Source organism: Mercurialis annua, linkage group LG3 (assembly GCF_937616625.2).
Source record: "Mercurialis annua linkage group LG3, ddMerAnnu1.2, whole genome shotgun sequence".
NCBI classification, from domain to species: Eukaryota; Viridiplantae; Streptophyta; class Magnoliopsida; order Malpighiales; family Euphorbiaceae; genus Mercurialis; species Mercurialis annua.
In genome coordinates this window covers 38,369,594-38,387,605 of record NC_065572.1, presented here as the reverse complement: position 1 = coordinate 38,387,605, position 18,012 = coordinate 38,369,594, and positions in this window count along the sequence as shown.

Sequence of the window (18,012 nt, the reverse complement as noted above, 5' to 3'; positions counted from 1 at the left end):
AAAACGTTTAAAACGTAACGAAACAAATCCAAACGTTTCACCCTTTTAGCGATTTAAGCCAAACGTTTACAAACGTTACGAAACAGAATAATATGTTTCAACTTTTTAGAAATTTAAGCGAAATGTTTACAAACGTTACGAAACAAAACCAAATGTTTCACCTTTTTAGCGATTTAAGCCAAACGATTACAAATACTACGAAACAAATCCGAACGTTTCACCTTTTTAGCAATTAATGCCAAACGTTTTAAAATGTTACGAAACAAACCAAACGTTTCACCTTTTTAGAGATTTAAGCCAAACGTTTACAAACGTTACGAAAAAAATCTAATCGTTTAAAATGATAGGAAACAAATCCAAAGGTGAAACGTTTGGATTGGTTTCGTAACGTTTGTAAACGTTTGACTTAAATCGCTAAAAAGGTGAAACGTTTGGTTTTGTTTCGTAAATGTTGTAAACGTTTGACTTAAATCGCTCAAAACGTTAAACTTTTGGTTTTGTTTCGTAAAGTTTGTAAACGTTTGGCTTTAATCGCTAAAAAAGTGAAATGTTTGGATTGATTTCGTAACGTTTGTAAACGTTTGGCTTAAATCGCTAAAAATATGAAACGTTTGGTTTTGTTCCGTAACGTTTGTAAACGTTTGGCTTAAATTGCTAAAAAGGTGAAACGTTTGGTTTTGTTTCGTAACGTTTGTAAACGTTTGACTTAAATTGCGAAAAAGGTGAAACGTTTGGATTTGTTTCGTAACGTTTGTAAACGTTTGGCTTAAATCGCTAAAAAGGTGAAACGTTTGGTTTTGTTTCGTAACGTTTGTAAACGTTTGGCTTAAATCGCTGAAAAAATAAAACGTTTGGATTTTTTATAACGTTTTAAACGTTTAGATTTGTTTCGTAACGTTTTAAACGTTTTCCTTAAATCGCTAGAAAGGTGAAACGTTAGGATTTGTTTCGTAATGTTTTAAATGTTTGGCATAAATTGATAAAAAAAGGGAAAAGTTTGGATTTGTTTCTTAACGTTTATAAACTTTTAGCTTAAATCGCTAAAAAGTTGAAACGTTTGAATTTGTTTCATAACGTTTGTAAACGTTTGGCTTCAATCGCTAAAAAGGTGAAACGTTTGGTTTTGTTTTTGTAACATTTGTAGACGTTTGGCTTAAATCGCTAAAAAGGGGAAACGTTTGGATTTGTTTTGTAATGTTTGTAAACGTTTGGCTTAAATCGCTAAAAAGCTGAAACGTTTGGATTTGTTTTGTAACGTTTTAAACGTTTGGGTTGGTTTCATAACGTTTTAAACGTGTGGCTTTAATCGCTGAAAAGGTGAAACGTTTGGATTTTTTTCGTAACATTTGTAAACGTTTGGCTTAAATCGCTAATAAGGTGAAACATTTGGTTTTGTTTCGTAACGTTTGTAAAAGTTTGGCTTAAATCGCTAAAAATGTGAAACGTTTGGATTTGTTTCGTAATGCTTTGAATGTTTGGTTTAGTTTCGTTACGTTTTAAACATTTGGCTTAAATTGCTAAAAAGGTGAAATGTTTGGTTTTGTTTTGTAACGTTTGTAAACAAATGGCTTCAATCGCTAAAAAAGGTGAAACGTTCGGTTTTGTTTCGTAACATTTGTAAACGTTTAGCTAAAATCGCTAAAAAGGTTAAACGTTTGGATTTGTTTTGTAACGTTTGTAAACGTTTGGCTTAAATCGCTAAAAAGGAGAAACGTTTAGATTTGTTTCGTAATGTTTGTAAACGTTTAGTTTAAATCGGTAAAAATATGAAACGTTTGGATTTGTTTCGTAACGTTTTAAATGTTTGGATTTGTTTCATAACATTGTAAATGTTTGACTTAAATTGCTATAAATGGGAAACATTATATTGGTTTCGTAACGTTTTAGACGTTTGGCTTAAATCGCTAAAAAGGTGAAACGTTTGGATTTGTGTGGTAACGTTTGTAAACGTTTGGCTTATATCGCTAAAAAGGGGAAACGTTTGGATTTGTTTTGTAACGTTTATAAATGTTTGGCTTAAATTGCTAAAAAGGGGAAACGTCTGGTTTTGTTTCGTAACTTTTGTAAACGTTTCGCTTAAATTGCTAAAAAGGTGAAACGTTTGGTTTTATTTCGAGACGTTAGTAAACGTTTCGCTTAAATTGCTAAAAAGGTGAAACATTTGGATTTGTTTCGTAACGTTTTAAATGTTTGGCTTAAATAGCTAAAATGGTGAAACGTTTGGTTTTGTTTCGTAACGCTTGTAAACGTTTAGCTTAAATTGCTAAAAAGGTGAAACGTTTGGTTTGGTTTTGTTTTGTAAGTTTGTAAACATTTGGATTTGCTTTGTAACTTTTTAAATGTTTGGCTTAAATCGCTAAAAAGGGAAAACGTTTGGATTTCTTTCATAATGTTTGTATACGTTTGGCTTAAATCGCTAAAAAGATGAAACATTTGGATTTGTTTGGTAATGTTGGTGAATGTTTGGCTTAAATCGCTAAAAGGTGAAACGTTGGGATTTGTTTTGTAAAGTTTGGCTTAAATACCTTAAAAAAACAAAACCTAACGTTTCCCTTCTTTTGCACTTTAAGCTAAACGTTTACAGACGTTACGAAACAAAACCAAACGTTTCCCCTTTTTAGCGATTCAAGCCAAACATTTACAAACATTACAAAATCAATCCAAACGTTTAAAACGTTATGAAACAAATCCAAAAGTTTCACGTTTCACTTTTTTAGCGATTTGAGCCTAACGTTTACAAACGTTACGCAACAAATCCAAGCGTTTCACGTTTTTAGCGATTAAAGCCAAACGTTTACAAACATTACGAAATAAATCCAAACGTTTCACATTTTTAGCGATTCAAGCCATACGTTTACAAACGTTACTAAACATTACAAAATCAATCCAAACGTTTAAAAAGTTACGAAACAAATCCAAACGTTTACAAACGTTACGAAACCAAACACGTCACGAAACAAATCCAAACTTTTCACCTTTTTAGCGATTTCAGCAAAACGTTTAAAATGTTACAAAGCAAATCCAAACGTTTCACCTTTTTAATTATTTTAGCCAAATGTTTACAAACGTTACGAAACAAAACCAATCTTTTCACATTTTTAGTGATACAAGCCAAACGTTTACAAACATTAAGAAACAAATCCAAACGTTTCCCCATTTTATCAATTTAAGCAAAACATTTAAAACCTTACGAAACATATCCGAATGTTTCACCTTTTTTGCGATTTAGGCCAAACGTTTAAAACGTTATGAAACAAATCCAAACATTTAAAACGTTACGAAACAAATCCAAACGTTTCACCTTTTTACCGATATAAGCCAAACGTTTACAAACTATACAAAAAAAATCCAAAAGTTTCACATTTTTAGCGATTTAAGTCTAACGTTTACAAACATTACAAACAAATCCAAAAGTTTAACCTTTTTAGCGATATAAACATTTCCCCTTTTTAGCGATTTAAGCCAAACGTTTACAAATGTTGCGAAACAAATTCAAACGTTTCGCCTTTTTAGCGATTGAAACCAATTGTTTACAAACGTTACAAAACAAATCCAAATGTTTCACCTTTTTAGCGATATAAGCCAAACGTTTAAAACGTTACGAAACAAAATCAAACGTTTCACCTTTTTAGCGATTTAAGCCAAACGTTTACAAACGCTACAAAATCAATCCAAACGTTTCACCTCTTTAGCGATTTAAGCCAAACGTTTACAAACGTTACAAAACAAATCCAAATGTTTAAAACGTTACGAAACCAATCCGAACTTATACAACGTTACGAAACAAATCCAAACATTTCACCTTTTTAACGATTGAAGCCAAACGTTTACAAACGTTACGAAACAAATTGCAAACGTTTCCCCTTTATTGCGATATAAGCCAAAGTTTACAAACGTTATGAAACCCATCCAAACGTTTCACCTTTTTAGCGATCTAAGCCAAACGTTTACAAATGTTACGAAACAAAACCAAACGTTTCTGTAATATCTCGTGTTTTTCCGTCATGGTTTTGTTGTGTTTCCGACTTAGTTTCGGATTGTTAATGGTGGACTTAGCAAGTGTATCTTGTATGTGTCGCATGTGTTGTGTGAGGTTTCGATGGCGATATGATTGGGAAAATTACCCTCTATACCTAACTTTTTGAAAATTTTGCAAAAGTACTCCTTTTTGGTAGTTTATTAGTAGATTATACCAATAATCTACTAATAAACTACCAAAAAGGAGTACTTTTGCAAAATTTTCAAAAAGTGAGGTATTTATGAAAAGAACCCGATTTGATTTGTATCAAATTTATAATTGATAATGTGTTTGTGTGCCTTCTTAATCTGACATATCTTGATAAAACATTCATATCTCCCAATTGCACCGTTGGATTGGGCTTATTTTTTAATATGCTCTGCACGAGAAAAAGTTGACTGTTGGATCAAAATTGGAGGCGCGTTGGGCCATCGCACCTCGCAACTCGACCAAGGGTGTTTTGTGCCTTTTTAAAAGGCACGACGGCAGGCGCGTTGGGCCATCGTCCCTCGCAACACGGCTGTCGTGTTTTTTCACTTCGGGGCCTATAAATAGACCCGTTTTTTTTTATTTAAACATTACCTACACTCATTCTAAACCTAGCCGACCTATATACTATTAAACTCTCTGATTTACTTCATTTTCCATCAAATCCTTCTCAAATCGTTGGTTTTCGGTAAGATACTCTCACTCTCCGTTCATCCGCTCTCATTCGATTCCCATTTTATCTTTGGTAAGTCATTCTTTTCTTGTTCCAGGATCTTTGGTAAGATACTCTCACTCTCGGTTGTTATGTACCTCTTATTTTGCTGGTTCATTCATCCTTGTTCCTTAGGGTGTTAGATCACGTTTCATTCATTCTTGGTACGTAGCGATTCGTTCATTTAAGCATTACTCTTATTTGTTGATAATTATGGTTGTTGTTTACTGTTTTGAGTATGCCGATTCTGAAGTTAAGTATTTGGTTTGATGCTTTACGATCATGTAGTTGCTTATGCAAGTTTTACCAATTGATAAATTCTAATTTGATTTATGTGTTTCATGCAATCGTTGGGGATGATGATAGCCACTGTTTGGGTGTATTTAGTGACTGAGTTTGCATGACCTAGGACTGTAATTTTATATTTCTTACATGGGTTTCTCAAGATCAATTCCTAGGTTGTATACTATACTTTTTGGTTGATCTTGTTATGATTATTCATTGTTTTGATATAGTGTCCTATGGCTATAAATCTTGTTATGATTATTCGTTGTTTTGATATAGTGTCCTATGGTTATAAATCTTCGTTTAGGGCTAATGTTAATTGATGAAATCAATTCTTGCTTGTTTGGTTTGATAAATAGGATTTATGGTTGAGTTTTGGTCCATGTTGCATGAACAAACTTTGGTTGATTCATATGATGTTAGTTGCTGCCCATAAGTGTATTATAGGTAGTTTTGGGCGTTTGTAACATGTTGACATTGTTCAAATATCATTGGTTTGATTTCATGTTGTTAATATATAAGGTGGAAATGTTATACCATGTAAATGGTTGATTTGACTTCTCTATTTTCATATCTGAGTTGGTGAACTCATATGCATATTTAGAACCTTTATAAGTGTTGTGACACGCTTGTGTCTACTTTGGGTGTTTTGGCCAAGAGTGGCTAGCTTTGGGTATTTTTTTGTAAATGTGCATCTTTGTTGTTAAGATAGGTTGAGTTTTGTATTTTCAAATGAGGAATGTTTTGATTTAAAAGTTCCGGATATACTTTGGTTTTACTTCGGCATAACGTTGGGTCGTGCCTCGTAGTGAGTTTGTTGTATTATTTACCGCTTAGGTACCTCAAATTGTATTAGTATTATAATTTTTTACGAATTATTTTTAATGATTATGGATTGGGATTGGAACGAGCTACTCGATAGGCTTGTACCGAGACTGTGTGCACTGGTAAGTACTTTGGGATTGGCTGACCAATGTCTGGCCTACTTTGGGAATTGATGAGGATTTGTTCTCATCTACTTTATATTATACTTTGGGATATATGTATACTTTGGGATTTCATTTCAATATTGTATTCCATAATCAAGTATATAAGTATATTAGTATAAAAGGATTTGATTTTAAGGGTTTTAATCTTAATAAATGTAAATAGCATTATGAACTCATCTCAGTATATCTGACCCCATTGTTTTCCCTATTTTTCAAGGGTTATGATTTGAATGCTTTGGTCATCTCTGATTCTTTGATTCATTGGAGGTTTTATGTTATTTAAAACTAGTCAACGGTTTTAAAGTCTTAGACCGCAGTAGAGCTAGTTTATTTATTATGGATATCTTATGTTAGTTTGTCGAATTGGTCCGATTGTTTTGTTTTTAATTTTGGCATGTTATACTTTGGTTTATATCGTTATATATAAGGCATGATGTTGAGTCTCGGGTTTTAGCCGAGCATTTCAGATATTTAAGTTATTATTTAAGCTGTGATATAAACTACTAGACTTAGATTGGAGTCTCGGTTTCTCCCGAGCAGTGGTTTTCTTGTAGGTTTATATGTTGTATGATTATCTGCAAGGCAAGCTACGGGTTTTGGTACGACCATACCCATACCCTAGCACCGGTTGCGATCCTTGTAATTGGATCGTGACAAAGTTGGTATCAGAGCTCTGGTTTCAATCCAAGGCCATTTTGCATGTTATGTGTTTACTGCATTAATGCATGTTATGTTGTTGCTGTGTCATAGGATCTACTGCGGAATTAGTATTCAAGTCTTGTCTTTTGAAACGTCATCTTTTGTTTTCAAAACTTTCTACCTTCATCTATAGGAATGTTGAGTGTTGGTCTTATATGTTACTGATGCTTTACTTTGGAATGTTTATTGCTTATATATTGGGTGATTTGTTGGCTGTTGTGCCATATATGAGATATACTTTGGGTGATGTGTTGTGGCCTATTGTGCCTTATATGGTGTTTACTTCGGGTGATGCTTTATTGGCTGTTGTGCCATATATGAGATATACTTTGGGTTATGTTTTGTGGACTGTTGTACCTTATATGGTGTTTACTTTGGGTGATAGTTTGTTGGCTGTTATGCCTTATATGATGTTTACCTTGGGTGATTAGTTTTTGGCTTTTATGCCTTGAATGATTTTAGTTGGATTGCTTTCACCTTTTTGGTGAGTACAGTTTGGTTTAGGCCTTAATTGTTGGTTTCCATATATGTTGACACATAAGAGGATATGTTAGGGTTGGCCTTTTTTTTCCTTTTAAAGGATTCTTGTGTTAAATCATTAAGCATGTTTTATGGCTACAAGTTGTTCGGTCACACGTTGTTTTTATGGTTTTATTGAGAAAAATATATTGATTTGATTTGTGTTTTGACACGAGAATCAGAAGAGAAGTCTGGTTTTAATACTTTTTAAAAAAAATGTGATTTTTGGTTACTTTACAAGTAAAATGAATTTCACGTATATCAAAATCTTACGTTTGACTTGGTATTGACCAACGATTATTTTAAATATAATATTATTTAAATAATGGAATATGGCTTTAATAATGTATTATGACTTTTATGGTCTTACCATGTTTTGGTTTGTGTACATTGGAGGTGTCTTTGGTTATATGATTTGGTATATTATGTTTGGCGAGAGTATGCGTTTTTCGGAATGGTTGTTTGTGATAAAGGGTTTTCTCACTTGAATTTTTGAATTGCTGTTTGATGCTTAGATTACGTTGAGCTCCTATTTTTAAGAAAAGATTGAGATTTTATTTAAAGGCCTTTCCGAATTTACAAATATTTTGAGTATGTTTTATAAATGATTGTTTTGAGTTTGACATTGGTCACCCAAATTTTGGAGTTGAGCTTGGTAGCTGTAATGACTCGGCTAACTCGCTGGTTATTTTGGATTGATATACTTTGGAAACTTTTAAAAAATGATTTATAAAGCAGATTTTCCGGAAAACAAAAATTTTAAAACTGTGAGGCTCAACTAGAACTTGAAAACTTGTATGGTTGACTTTATAATTCTAAATGAGTTTTGATGCGTATTTTGATCGATGGCATATTACTTGTTGTTCTTGTTACGACGAATCGCAGTGTGTTGTAGCATGTTTTGTTTTTTCCTTAAAATAGATTTGGATTAATTGTGGTTAATGGCATGTTTGAGTGGTTTATGGTTTGTAGAATTCGTAATATTTTAGTTTTGATTTGCGTTGTATACCTTGCAAGTTTGGTTGATCTATGTCGGTTGAGTTTGTTTTATCTCGTCGTGTAGAGTAGCACGGGAGGTAATTTCCTTCATGCGTTATTTGACTTAAACTTGGTGTTGGCTTTTGATTTGTGAGTCGAACCTTCGTTTAGGCTTGTATTGCTTTAGTTTCGGTTCGGGGTTACGCTGGTGTTAGTGTATTGTTTTGTAAATCGAGATCCTTAGATTTTGATATCGAGGAAGATTAGTAAAGTGTTCTTGAAACGGTTGGTGGTTTTTGACTATTAGAGAAAAATATAGTTTAGAAATTCTTATCTAAGGAGATAGATCGGTGTATCTTATAATGCTAGTGCTTTTCATCAAGTTGGACGATGTAATGCCGGAATTGGTGGTACGTGTTGTAAAAGCATATGTGATGTATTGTTTTCCTTAAGTTAAATTTTAGTTTGATTGGCGTTTAATCGAGTATTATTTTATTCATAAGAGATTTTATAGGAGTTATAGGTTTGAACGGCTGTTAGAATCCTATGATTTGGTAGATTGCGAGTATGGAATTTGAAATAATATTTTGAGGTTATGGAGTGCACATCTCACAAAGTGTAACGTCTAGCAAATGTTTGATTAAGAAATTGATTTCAAATGAAAAATTGTGAAAATATTTGAAATGTTTTTAACACGTAATTGTGCCCAGACATATCATGAGCATGCATTTTTGTATGTCACGAATAGGAATTGCATTGCGCACTGTGTATGTTCAAAAAATAATAAGTAATTGGTACATGCATAGTACTACATGCATCACGTGCATTGGAATGGTTGGAATTGGATGCAACTCTTTGGGGATGAAAGGTGTCATCACCCTGGCGCACAATTATGTAACGTGGATTTTGGCAATAAAGTGTTTTTGAGAAAAATATTTTAAAACGAACTCGCGAGTCTCCTTGGGTTAAAATGTATTTATAAAGTTGATTGATTTCAAATGGTTTGAAATTTTACCGTAATGTAGCTAGACAAATACTCTGTGATAATGGTGGTGAATTGAGGACGATTATGTTAGGAGTGATTGGTCTGTAGTATCATAAATTTTGTTCTTCGTAAGGAGTAAGAATGAATATAAGATTGCACTCGAGTTATTGTTGTTATAAGTATGATAGGATTTTGAGGTCAGTTCTGAAGGCTTACGTGTTAGCTTCCAATTTATGATTTGAGGGTTGTTGGATTAAGGAATTTTGTTATGCTCCACATGTGTATATATATTGTGATTTTAAAGGAAGTTTGGGTTTTGCATGTTCAATTTTGTTTAAACTTTTTTGTAAACTCATATAGAATATTATGCGAACGAGGATATTTCAATGTAAATTTGTTTTCCCATTTTGACAAAGGATAAAATCTTATCAAGTTTTAATTTCAGTGAATAATAATTTTGCTAGTTGAGCGGTTTTATAAATTTGCAAATTTATTTGAAAGTAAGGTGTAACTGTGAATTCAGATACGAATCTTTTGAAATTTTAATGTGTTTTTAAAACTAGAGGTTTTCGAACGGTAAAAGCATTTTGGTTTTTGTATATAAAGAGAGGTATAAGATTTTAACGTCTTTAAAAGATAATTGGAAAATATTAATTGAATATTTATGTGTTTTGAAAATTTTATTTTCCTATAAGTCTGACTTTGAATATAACCAATTAATTGTGAATTTGATATAGGTGGTCTATTGTTAGGATTCGAGGTTACAGTTACTGGTGGAATAATTTTGGATGTTCGAGTTATCTTAGACTTATGTATTAATCAAATTTTAGGTTTGGTTATTATAAGTGTAAGTTGTGTACTACTTATGGGATGATTGAAGGAATCATTGTGATTGAGATTGTTTGTTATAATCTGGAGATTTCGTTACCATGAGGTAAGTTCACGTGTTCTTTTGAATAACGGTGTGAGTTTTTGTGTTTTATAATTCGCAAAGTTAATGGTATTATATAGTGTGGTTTTGTTAGAACTAGAATTTGAGCTTCGGGATTGTTCTTGAACTTTGATGATATGGGTTTCATAATCATTAAGATTCAAGCTAGTTTTGGAAACCAACTTCGTTGGATAATTTTTGATTGTTCACATTTGTATTGATTGAGTGGTCGTTGGAGCATCAAATTGTTTGAATCAGAATTTTGCGCAATGTGTGTTGTGAGCGTTTAAACTGCGAATCAGTTTCTTATTTAAAATTTGAGGTCGAATTTTTCGTAGGTTGGGGAGAATGTAATACCCCATATATTTTCGGCGTGTTTTGTCTTGTGTTGACTTTCTCTGGGTGGAAATTTTGATTAGAGTTGTCATTGAAAGAGATTCGAGGTTTGTTCTTATATATCCTAAGTATTTCAGTCGAGCTTTATGTGGAGATTCGAGGTTTGTTCTTGTTTATTCTAATTATTTTAGTCGAACTATATGTGGGAGAGTTTGTATTCCTTCGTTTGGTTTCACCTAGAAAGAGCGTTATCGTTTTATGTTAAGTGGAAGTTAGCATTAAGGCTTTTATGACCTTTTAAGATTGTTCGGTTTATGAAATTCGTGATTTTTAGTTATCGTTCGAGGAACAACCTATTGAGTTTTTTTATTATGCAAGTGCATAGTTTGTTAAGCACATAATTCCTATGGTTACAGTTTGGGTTGGTTACTTGGGAGACAGAGTTCATTATGCAGAATTGTTATAATTGCTTTCCTTGATTACTTTGGGTGTCATATTATGTGTTTTCATGTTTGTTACGTGTGTTTTTGTTCGAACAACATATTGTATGATATGTTTTACGTGGGTTGTCTTATGTTAAATTCGAAGACGAATTTTATATAAGTTGGGGAGATTGTAATATCCCGTGTTTTTCCGTCATGGTTTTGTTGTGTTTCCGATTTAGTTTCGGATTGTTAATGGTTGACTTAGCAAGTGTGACACTATGTTTGGGGTTTAAGTTGTATCCTGTATGTGTCGTGTGAGTTTTCGATGGTGATTTAATTTGTATCAGTTTTATAATCGATGATGTGTTCGTGTGCCTTTTGAATGTGACATGTCTTGATAAAACATCCATATCTCCCAATTGCACTGTTGGATCGGGATCATTTTTGGATAGGTTGTGCACGAGAAAAAGTTGACTGTTGGATCAAATCGGAGGCGCGTCGGAGGGCGCGTTGGGCCATCGCGCCTCGCAACGCGCCTGTCGTGTTTTTTCATTTTGGGGCCTTTAAATAGAGCCCTTTTTCTGATTTAAACATTACCTACACTCATATTAAACCCTAGCCGACCTAAATACTATTAAACTCTCTAATTTAATTCGTTTTCCATCAAATCCTTCTCAAATCGTTGGTTTTCGGTAAGATACTCTCACTCTCCATTCATCCGCTCTCATTCGATTACCATTTGGTCTTTGGTAACTCATTCTTTTTTTGTTCCTGGATCATTGTAGGGCTATTACGTACTTTTTATTTTGCTGGTTCATTAATCCTTGTTCCTTATGGTGTTAAATCACGTTTCATTCATTCTTGGTACGTAGCGATTCGTTCGTTTAAGCATTACTCTTGTTTGTTGATAATTATGGTTGTTGTTTACTGTTTTGAGTATGCCGATTCTGAAGTTAAGTGCTTGGTTTGATGCTTTACAATCATGTAGTTGCTTGTGCAAGTTTTACCAGTTGATAAATTGTAATTTGATTTATGTGTTTCATGCAATCGTTGGGGATGATGATTGCCACTGTTTGGGTGTATTTAGTGACTGAGTTTGCATGACCAATGGATGTAATTTCATATTTCTTACATGGGTTTCTCAAGATCGATTTCTAAGTTGTATACTATACTTTTTGGTTGATCTTGTTATGATTATTCGCAGTTTTTAGATAGTGTCCTACGGCTGTAAATCTTCGTTTGGGGCTGATGTTAATTGATGAAATCAAATCTTGCTTGTTTGGTTTGATGAATAGGATTTAAGGTTGAGTTTTGGTCCATGTTGCATGAACACACTTTGGTTGATTCATATGATGTTTGTTGCTGCCCATATGTGTATTATAGGTAGTTTTGGGCGTTTGTAACATGTTGACATTATTCAAAGATCATTGGTTTGATTTCATGTTGTTAAGATATAAGGTGGAAATTTTATGTCATGTAAATGGTTGGTTTGGCTTCTTCATTTTCATATCTGAGTTGGTGAACTCATATGCATATTTAGAACCTATTTAAGTGTTGTGACACGCTTGTGTCTACTTTGGGTGTTTTGGCCAAGTGTGGCTAGCTTTGGGTTTGTTGTAAATGTGCATCTTTATTGTTAAACTAGGTTGAGTTCCGTATTTTCAAATGAGCAATATTTTGATTTAAAGGTTCCAGATATACTTTGGTTTTACTCTGGCATAACACTAGGTCGGGTTAGACTTGGGTCGCCCGACATATGAGATTAAGCTTATCGTTGTATAACTCGGCTAATTCACTACTTTGGGATTTCACTTGGCTATGCTTAACTTATTATTTGACTCTGGTATTACTTTGGCTTTGGATTGTATACGTTTGATTGTTATACCTTGGTATATACTTTGGCTTGTGGTGGAGATACTAGTCCTATGTGGTGTCTAGTATTCTTAGAGTTAGGGGATGAATTGTTTTTAACTTAAGTTTTGTTTCTAGACCCGTCGACTGTTCGTGCTTCGGAGTCAGAGCAGGTTTAGGTTGCTTGACAGGCTATCACGTGGATTTGCAAGCAATGAGTTTGTAGTGTTATTTACCGCTTTATTAAGTACCGCAAATTATTTTAGTATTATAATTGTTTACGAACTGTTTTTAATGATTATGGATCTGGATTGGAATGAGCTACTCAATAGGCTTGTATCGAGACTGTGTGCACCGTTAAATAGTTTGGGATTGGCTGACCAATGTCTGGCCTACATTGGGAATTGATGAGGATTTGTTCCCATCTACTTTGGATTATACTTTGGGATATATATACACTTTGGGATTTCATTTCAATATTGTATTCCATGATCAAGTATATAAGTATATTAGTATAAAAGGATTTGATTTTAAGGGTTTTAATCTTAATAAATATACATAGCATTATGAACTCATCTCAGTATATCTGAGCCCGTTGTTTTTCCAATTTTTCAAGGGTTATTATTTGAGAGCTTTTGTCATCCCCTATTCTTTGATTTCTTGGAGGTTTTATGCTATTTAAACTAGTCAACGGTTTTAAACACTTAGACCGCAATAGAGCTAGATTATTTATTATGGATATCTTATGTTATTTTGTCGGATTGGTCCGATTGTTTTGTTATTAACTTTGGCATGTTATACTTTGGTTTATATGTTATATATAAGGCATGCTGTTGAGTCTCGGGCTTTAGCCGAGCATCAGATATTTAAGTTATTATTTAAGTTGTGATATAAACTGCTGCACTTAGGTTGGAGTCTCAGCTGCCCCCGAGCACTGGTTTTCTTGCATGTTTATATGTTGTATAATTATCCGCAAGGCTTGCTACGGGTTTTGGTACGACCATACCCATACCCAAGCGCCGGTCCCGATCCTTGAAATTGGATCGTGACAGTTTCGCATTTTTAGCGATTTAAGGCAAACGTTACGAAACAAAACCAAACATTTCACCTTTTTAGCGATTGAAGCGAAACGTTTACAAACATTACGAAATAAAACCAAACGTTTCACCTTTTTAGCGATTTAAGCCAAACGTTTAAAACATTATAAAATCAATTCAAAGGTTTAAAACGTTACGAAACAAATTCAAACATTTCACATTTTTAGCGATTTAAGCCAAACGTTTACAAACGTTACGAAACAAATCTAAACTTTTCACATTTTTAGAAATATAAGCCAAACGTTTACAAACGTTATGAAACAAATCCAAACGTTTCACCTTTTTAGAGATTGAAGCCAAACGTTTACAAATAATACGAAACAAAATAAAATGTTTCACACTTTTAAGCGATCTAAGCCAAACGTTTACAAACGTTACAAAACAAAACCAAACGTTTCCCCTTTTTAGCGATTTAAACCAAACGTTTACAAACGTTATGAAATCGCTAAAGGGGAAACATTTGGAGTTTTTCGTAATGTTTTAAATGTTTGGATTGGTTTTATAACTTTTGTAAATGTTTGGATTAAATAGCTAAAAAGGTGAAACGTTTGGATTTGTTTCGTAACCTTTATAAACGTTTGGATTTGTTTCGTAATGTTTTAGACGTTTGGATTGGTTTTGTAACGTTTTAAATGTTTTGCTTAAATCGCTAAATAGGTGAAATGTTTGCATTAGTTTCATAACGTTTTAAACGTTTGGATTGGTTTCATAACTTTTTAGACGTTTGGATTGGTTTCGTAACGTTTTAAACGTTTGGCTTAAATCGCTAAAAAGGGGAAAAGTTTAGATTTGTTTCGTAACGTTTTAAACGTTTGGCTTAAATTACTAAAAAGGGGAAAAGTTTGAATTTGTTTCATAACATTTGGCTTAAATTGCTAAAAAGGGGAAACGTTTGGATTTGTTTCGTAACGTTTGTTAACGTTTTGGCTTAAATCGCTAAAAAGGTGAAACTTTTGGATTTGTTTCTTTACGTTTGTAAACGTTTGGCTTAAATCACTAAAAAGGAGAAACATTTGGATTTGTTTCGTAACGTTTGTAAACGTTTGGATTAGTTTTGTCACGTTTTAAAGTTTTGGCTTAAACCGCTAAAAAGGGGGAACGTTTGGTTTTGTTTCGTAACGTTTGTAAACGTTTTGCTTAAATTGCTAAAAATGTGAAACACACGTTTAATACATTACGAAACAAATCCAAACGTTTCACCTTTATAGCGATTTAAGCCAACATTTACAAACGTTACGAAACAAATGCAAACGTTTAATCTTATTTACGATTTAAGCCAAACGAATCCAATCCAAACGTTTAAAACGTACGAAACAAATCCAAACGTTTCACATTTTTAGCGATCTATGCCATACGTTTACAAACGTTACAAACCCAATCCAAACGTTTAAAGGGATACGAAACAAATCCAAACGTTTTACCCTTTTAGCGATTTAAACAAAACATTTAAAACGTTACGAAACCAATCCAAACGATTACAAACGTTACAAAACAAATCCAAACATTTCCTCTTTTTAGAAATTTATGCCAAACGTTTAAAACGTTACGAAACAAAACAAACATTTCACCTTTTTAGCAATTTAAGCCAAACGTTTACAAATGTTTAACCTTATTATCAATTTAAGCCAAACGTTTACAAACATTACAAAACAAAACCAAACGTTTCTCCTTTTTATCGATTTAAGCCAAACGTTTAAAACGTTAGGAAACAAACAAACGTTTCACCTTTTTGGCGATTTAAGCCAAACATTTACAAACGTTTCACCTTTTTTGCAATATAAGCCAAACGTTTACAAACTTTACGAAACAAATCCAAACGTTTCACGTTTTTAGCGATCTAAGCCAAATGTTTGGATTTGTTTACAAACGTTAAGAAATAAAGCTAAACGTTTCACCTTTTTAGCAATTTAAGCCAAACGTTACGAAACAAATCCAAACGTTTCACCTTTTTGGCGATTGATGCCAAACATTTACAAACATTACGAAACAAATTCAAACGTTTCACCTTTTTCGCGATTTAAGGTAAACCTTTACAAACATTATGAAACCATTCCAAACGTTTCACTTTTTTAGCGATCTAAGCCAAATGTTTGGATTTGTTTACAAACGTTACGAAATAAAGCTAAACGTTTCACCTTTTTAGCAATTTAAGCCAAACGTTACGAAACAAATCCAAACGTTTCACCTTTTTGGCAATTGATGCCAAACATTTACAAACATTACGAAACAAATTCAAACGTTTCACCTTTTTCGCGATTTAAGGTAAACGTTTACAAACATTACGAAACCATTCCAAACATTTCACTTTTTTAGCGATCTAAGCTGTCACGATCCAAATTATTGAGCCGCGACCGGCGCTAGGGAATGGGAGTGGTAGCTCCAAAACCCGTAGCAAGCCTGAAAATACATATAAATTTTTCGCAAATCAAATCATATTTTATATATGATAATAATATCAAAATACGCACGACCCCTGTTTGAAATATACATCAGAGTTAAAGCATTTTATAAAACAGAGCCTGTCTATTCTAAACTACTGCGGACTTGCTAGAATGAGAACCTAGTCTCATGACTCGTACTACTTCCGAGAATTAAAACTTCGGAAGCTTCGTTCTCCACATCATACCTAACTCAACCGTGATTCGCCACTGAAATACGATCGTTTCGAGCTATAGAACGTCGGAAACGGACGAGGAACGAAGATCGAGCGACGGAACCGTAATGATCGTCGAAAATGGAAATGAAAGCATCTGATAGTTTTAGGTTCTGGAGGCTTCATTCCTTCATGATGAAGGTTATATATATATAATGGCCAATTGACACTTTGATCCTTCATTTCTTTAACTTAAACCATTTATCTTTTAAACTTTCTATTTTTACTAAACAGTTAATTACTTACTTTAACTCAATTACGTATGTATTATTTATATCCAAATAAATAATACTAACCGAGAATTATTATATTCCGTGAATAATCTTTTAATTGTTATTCTCGAGGCTTAATTGGCTAATTTGCACTTTATTCCTTAAACTTTTCATAAATTGCAATTTGGCCCCAAAATGCATCCGCGTCCAAATTTTCAAAGGTCTCCGATTGACCCGAGATTTTTACCATAAATATTATAAATCATTTCGCGGACTTTGGCGAAATGAATTCCGTTATGGGATTTATAATTTATTTTATTTTAATTTCTGAAGTTATTTCCTTAATCCCGCTAATTAGCTTAATAAAATTATTCCAATTTCCCGACATAATTAAATTAAATTCTTCTTAACTTAATTTATCGGAATTCTCGACACGTGGCACGAATTAATTATTTGGGGTATTACATTCTTCCCCCCTTATAAAAATTCGTCCTCGAATTTTCATATACCTTTCTTACATACTTTGTTTAATTGTATTCTTACAATCCGCCATAATAGTTTACCTTTTTGATCTTCCTCCATAGTGAGTTCAGTTGTACTCACATATATACTTTATCTTTAGGGACGATAATTTTCGTCACCAAGCTCCCTCGTTTAGACAATCCATTACTCTTCTTTTACTACTTAATACTTGATTCATATTTATTATGAATCAATTCTCTTTATTCGACCTTCTCGAACAACGTTGGTTTATACGTAGGGTTCATATTCCTGACGTTATTAACTTCTATGTTCGATTTCCTCGTCGTAGAGGTAAACATGCTTGGAATTTAAACGTGGTCACTATCACTTTACATGTGTAAAGTAACGCCATTGTACTTGTATTCTACATACAAGACTGCTTTAAAGATTTGCAATTCAAATCTTGATACCTCTCGCTTCACGATACACTATTCGTTATTCTATACATGTATATTCTTATGTAGGCCTAACAAGATGATCAGTCTTGTCCTATGCCTCTAGGTACAGAGTCATTGTCTGAGCGTACTTACGTTTGAAAACTCGTTCGTTTAAAATCACGATACCTTTCATTTTCAAATCATGTCATAATTGTGCGCCGGTGTGATGACTTCTCTCATCACAAGAGTTGCAATGACACTCCTCTTTTTCATTTTCAGACATACACAATGTATATGATGCATGTCCTATTAGTGAATGCAATATGGATGTAGTGATGCAATTCTATTCGTGTCAATGCGATGTCTTTATGATTCGTGTCCGGGCACAATTATGTCTTTTCAAAACATTTTATTTCATCAAATACATTTCTTTTC